Here is a 6,000-nt window from a genome sequence, read left to right on the forward strand (position 1 = left end):
CAGAGTTGGGGGGGGAAATAAACCTGGGGGCAAAAATGGGGGGACATGAATCTGGGGGGGACATGAATCTGGGGACAGAGATGGGGGGACATAAATCTGGGGGAAACAAGAATCTGGGGGCAGAAATGGGGGGGGACATTAATCTGGGAGGGGACATGAATCTGGGGGTAAAGAAGGGTGGCAAGAAACTGGGGGGACATGAATCTGGGGGCAGAGATGGGGGGGACACGAATTTGGGGGAATAGATGGGAGACATGAATCTGGGGGGGCATGAATCTAAGGACAGAGATGGGGGACATGAATCTGGGGGCAGAGATGGGGGGACATGAACCTGGAGGCAGAAATGGGGGGGCATGAATCTGGGGGAAGAGATGGGGGAACATGAATCTGAGGACAGAGATGGGGGGTCATGAATCTGGGGGCAGAGATGGGGGACATAAATCTGAGGGGGGACATGAATCTGGGGGCAGGGATGTAGGGGACATGAATCTGGGGACAGAACTGTGGGGGACATGAATCTGGGGGCAGTAATGGGGGGTCATTAATCTGGGGGCAGAGATGGGGGGGACTTGAATCTGGTGGAAGAAATTGGAGACATGAATCTGGGGGTGGACATGAATCTAAGGGACGAGATAGGAAGGACATGAATCTTGGGGGGTACATGAATCTGGGAGCAGATGAGATGGGGGACATGAATCTGGGGGAAGAGATGGGGTGACATGAATCTTGGGGGACATGAATCTGGGGCAGAGATGTGGTGACATATATCGGTGGGGGACATGAATCTGGGGGCAGAGATGGGGGACATGAATCTGGGGGAAGAGATGGGGGGACATGAATCTGGGGGCAGAGATGGGGGGACATGAATCTGGGGGAAGAGATGGGGGGGACATGAATCTGGGGGGCAGAGATGGGAAGGACATGAACCTGGAGGCAGAAATGGGGGGACATGAATGGGGGGGGCATGAATCTGGGAGAAGAGATGGGGGATCATGAATCTGGGGGCAGAGTAGGGGTTGAAATGAACCTGGGGGCAGAGATGGGGGGACATGAGTCTTGGAGGGACATGAATCTGGAACAGAGATTGGGGGGACATGATTTGGAGGGGGGGGACATGAATCTGGCGGTAGAGATGGGGGGGACATGAATCTGGGGGCAGAGATGGGAAGGACATGAATCTGGGGGGCATGTATTTAGGGGCAGAGATGGGGGGGACATGAATCTGGGGGCAGAGATGGGGGACATGAGTCTGGGGGGGACATTAATCTGGGGGCAGAGATAGGGGGGACATGAATCTGGGGAAGAGATGGGGGAACATGAATCTGGGGGCAGAGATTGGGGACATGAATCTGGGGGGGACATGAATCTGGGGGCAGAGATGGGGGGACATGAATCTGGGGGGGACATGAATCTGGGGGTGGAGAAGGTGGGACGTGAATCTGGGGGCAGAGATGGGGGGGGACATGGATCCAGGGGGGGGGGGTGAGAATCCCAAAATTCTCTTCAGCATGGATGCCTCTATAGTACTGAGCTCAATATTCCATACTGTACAAACTTTTGTGGTAGTCCTCTCCTCAGCATGGTCATCTTCGTCTGTCAGCATCCTGTCATCATGTTCTAGTGATGTCATAATGGTCTTGGAATTCCAATGCAAAAGGTCAACCTCATTTGCATATGTCACTGTACAAACCTGTGTGGTAGTCCTCTCCTCAGCATGGAGATCTTTGTGTGTCACCATTCTCTGAGAGATAAGGGGACATAAGTCTGGGGGGGGACATGAATGGGGGGGCAGAGATGGGGGACATGAATCTGGGGGCAGAGATAGGGGGGACATATCTCTGGGGGAAGAGATGGGGGGGACATGAATCTGGGGCAGAGATGGGGGGACGTGAATCTGGGGGCAGAGATGGGGCGACATGAATCTGGAGGTAAAGAAGGAGGGGAAAAGAATCTGGGGGGGGGGGGGGGACATTAATCCGGGGGCAGAGATGGTTGGGACATGAATCTGGGGGAAAAGATGTGGGACATGAATCTGGGAGCAGAGTTGGGGGGACATGAATCTGGGGGCAGAGATGGGGGACATGAATCTGGGGGAAGAGATGGGGGGACATTAATCTGGGGGGACATGAATCTGGGGGTGGAGAAGGTTGGGATTTGAATCTGGGGGCACAGATGGGGGGGACATGGATCTGGGGGAGAGAATCCCAAAATTCTCCTCAGCATGGACCCCTCTATAGTACTGAGCTCAATATTCCGCACTGTACAAACTTGTGTGGTAGTCCTCTCCTCAGCATGGACATATTTGTCTGTCAGCATCCTGTCATCATGTTCTAGTGATGTCATAATGGTCTTGGAATTCCAATGCAAAAGGTCAACCTCATTTGCATATGTCACTGTACAAACTTGTGTGGCAGTCCTCTCCTCAGCAGATCTTCATCTGTCACCATCCTCTGAGAGATGGGGGGACATGAGTCTGGGGGGACGACATTAATCGGGGGGCAGAGATGGGGGGACATGAATCTGGGGCAGAGATGGGGGGATATAAATCAGAGGGCAGTGATGGTGGGGACATGAATCTTGGGGCAGAGATTGCAGGGACATAAATCTGGGGGCAGAGATACGGGGGACATGAATCTGGGGGAAGAGATGGGGGGGACATGAATCTGGGAACAGAGATGGCGATGGACATGAATCTGGGGGCAGAGATGGGGGGATATCAATCTGGGGCAGAGATGGGGGGACATGAATCTGGAGGCAAAGAATGGGGGGACATGAATCTGGGGGCAGAGATGGGGGGACATGAATCTGGGGGCAGAGAATGGGGGGACATGAATCTGGGGGCAGAAATGGGGGAACATGAATCTGGGGGCAGAGCATGGGGGGACATGGATCTGGGGGTAGAGATGGGGGAACATGAATCTGGGGGAAGAGATGGGGGAAATGGATCTGGGAGCAGAGATGCGGGGGACATGAATCTGGGACGAGAGATGGGTGACATAAATCTGGGGGGACATGAATCTGGGGGCAGAGATGGGGGGGACATGAATCTGAGGTCAGTGATGGGGGTCATGAATCTAGGGGCAGAGATGTGGGGGACATGAATCTGGGGGCAGAGATGGGGGGACATGAATCTGGGGGCAGAGATGGGGGACATGAATCTGAGGGGGGACATGAATCTGGGCGCAGAGATGGTTGGGACATGAATCTGGGTGAAGAGATGGGGGTCATGAATCTGGGGGGGACATGAATCTGAGGGCATAGATGGGGGGACATGAATCTGGGAGCAGTGATGGCGGGTCATGAATCTGGGGGGACATGAATTTAGGGGCAGAGATGGGGGACATGAATCTGGAGGCAGAGATGGGGGGACATGAATCTGGGGGCAGAGATGGCGGGACATGAATCTGGGGGACGAGATGGGGGGACATGAATCTGGAGGGGACATGAATCTGGGGTATAGATAGGGGGGACATGAATCTGGGGGGGGGACATGAATCTTAGGGTAGAGATGGGGGAACATGAACCTGGGGGCAGAGATGAGGGGACATGAATTTGGGGGCAGAGATGGGGGGGACATAAATCTGGGGGGGGACATGAATCTGGGTGCAGAGATGGGGGGACATGAATCTGGGGGCAGTGATGGGGGAAATGAATCTGGGGCAGAGTTGGGGGGAAATGAACCTGGGGGCAAAAATGGGGGGACATGAATCTGGGGGGGACATGAATCTGGGGACAGAGATGGGGGGACATAAATCTGGGGGAAACAAGAATCTGGGGGCAGAAATGGGGGGGGACATTAATCTGGGAGGGGACATGAATCTGGGGGTAAAGAAGGGTGGCAAGAAACTGGGGGGACATGAATCTGGGGCAGAGATGGGGGGGACACGAATTTGGGGGAATAGATGGGAGACATGAATCTGGGGGGGCATGAATCTAAGGACAGAGATGGGGGACATGAATCTGGGGGCAGAGATGGGGGGACATGAACCTGGAGGCAGAAATGGGGGGGCATGAATCTGGGGGAAGAGATGGGGGAACATGAATCTGAGGACAGAGATGGGGGGGTCATGAATCTGGGGGCAGAGATGGGGGACATAAATCTGAGGGGGGACATGAATCTGGGGGCAGGGATGTAGGGGACATGAATCTGGGGACAGAACTGTGGGGGACATGAATCTGGGGGCAGTAATGGGGGGGTCATTAATCTGGGGGCAGAGATGGGGGGACTTGAATCTGGTGGAAGAAATTGGAGACATGAATCTGGGGGTGGACATGAATCTAAGGGACGAGATAGGAAGGACATGAATCTTGGGGGGTACATGAATCTGGGAGCAGAGATGGGGGGACATGAATCTGGGGGAAGAGATGGGGTGACATAAATCTTGGGGACATGAATCTGGGGCAGAGATGTGGTGACATATATCGGTGGGGGACATGAATCTGGGGGCAGAGATGGGGGACATGAATCTGGGGGAAGAGATGGGGGACATGAATCTGGGGGCAGAGATGGGAGGGACATGAACCTGGAGGCAGAAATGGGGGGACATGAATCTGGGGGGAAGAGTAGGGGGGGAAATGAACCTGGGGCAGAGATGGGGGACATGAGTCTGGGAGGGACATGAATCTGGGAACAGAGATTGGGGGGGACGTGATTCGGTGGGGGGGAACATGATTCGGGGGGGGCATGATTCGGGGGGAGCATGAATCTGGCAGTAGAGATGGAGGACATGAATCTGGGTGCAGAGATGGGAGGACATGAGTCTGGGGGGGACATGAATCTGGGGTAAGAGATAGGGGGACATGAATCTGGGGGCAGAGATGGGGGGACATGAATCTGGGGGCAGAGATTGGGGACATGAATCTGGGGGCAGAGATGGGGGGACATGAGTCTGGGGGGGGCATGAATCTGGGGGGGACATGTATTTAGGGGCAGAGATGGGGGACATGAATCTGGGAGCAGTGATGGGGGGGTCATGAATCTGGGGGGGACATGAATTCAGGGGCAGAGATGGGGGACATGAATCTGGGGCAGAGGATGGGGGGACATGAATCTGGGGGCAGAGATGGGGGACATGAATTTGAGGGGGGACATGAATCTGGGGGCAGAGATGGCTGGGACATGAATATGGGGGAAGAGATGGGGACATGAATCTGGGGGGACATGAATCTGGGGGCAGAGATGGGGGACATGAATCTGGGAGCAGTGATGGGGGGTCATGAATCTGGGGGGACATGAATTTAGAGGCAGAGATGGGGGGACATGAATCTGGGGGACATGCATCTGGGTGCAGAGATGGGGGACATGAATCTGGGGCAGAGATGGGGGGGGAAATGAATCTGGGGCAGAGCTGGGGGGACATGAACCTGGGGGCAGAAATGGGGGGGACATGAATCTGGGGGGAGGGACATGAATCTGGGGACTGAGATGGAGGTATATGAGTCTTGGGGCAGAGATGGGGGACATAAATCTGTGGGGGACATGAATCTGGGGGCAGAAATGGGGGGGGACATGAATCTGGGAGGGGACATGAATCTGGGGTAAAGAGGGATGGACAAGAAACTGGGGGGACATGAATCTGGGGGGCAGAGATGGGGGACATGAATCTGGGGGCAGAGATGTGGACATGAATCTGGGGGGGGACAAGAATCTGAGGACAGAGATGGGGGACATGAATCTGGGGGAGACATGAATCTGAGGGCAGAGATCGGGGGACATGAATCTGGGGGCAGAGATGGGGGACAGAAATCTGAGGGGGGACATGAATCTGGGGGCATGGATGTAGGGGACATATATCTGGGGGCAGAACTGGGGGGGACATGAATCTGGGGGCAGTAATGGCGGGTCATTAATCTGGGGGCAGAGATGGGGGGACTTGCATCTGGTGGAAGAAATTGGGGACATGAATCTGGGGGTGGACATGAATCTGGGGGACGAGATGGGAAGGACATGAATCTTGGGGGGTACATGAATCTGGGGCAGAGATGAGGGGACATGAATCA

The sequence above is a fragment of the Leptodactylus fuscus genome, chromosome 10 (genome assembly GCF_031893055.1).
Source record: "Leptodactylus fuscus isolate aLepFus1 chromosome 10, aLepFus1.hap2, whole genome shotgun sequence".
Taxonomy (NCBI): domain Eukaryota; kingdom Metazoa; phylum Chordata; class Amphibia; order Anura; family Leptodactylidae; genus Leptodactylus; species Leptodactylus fuscus.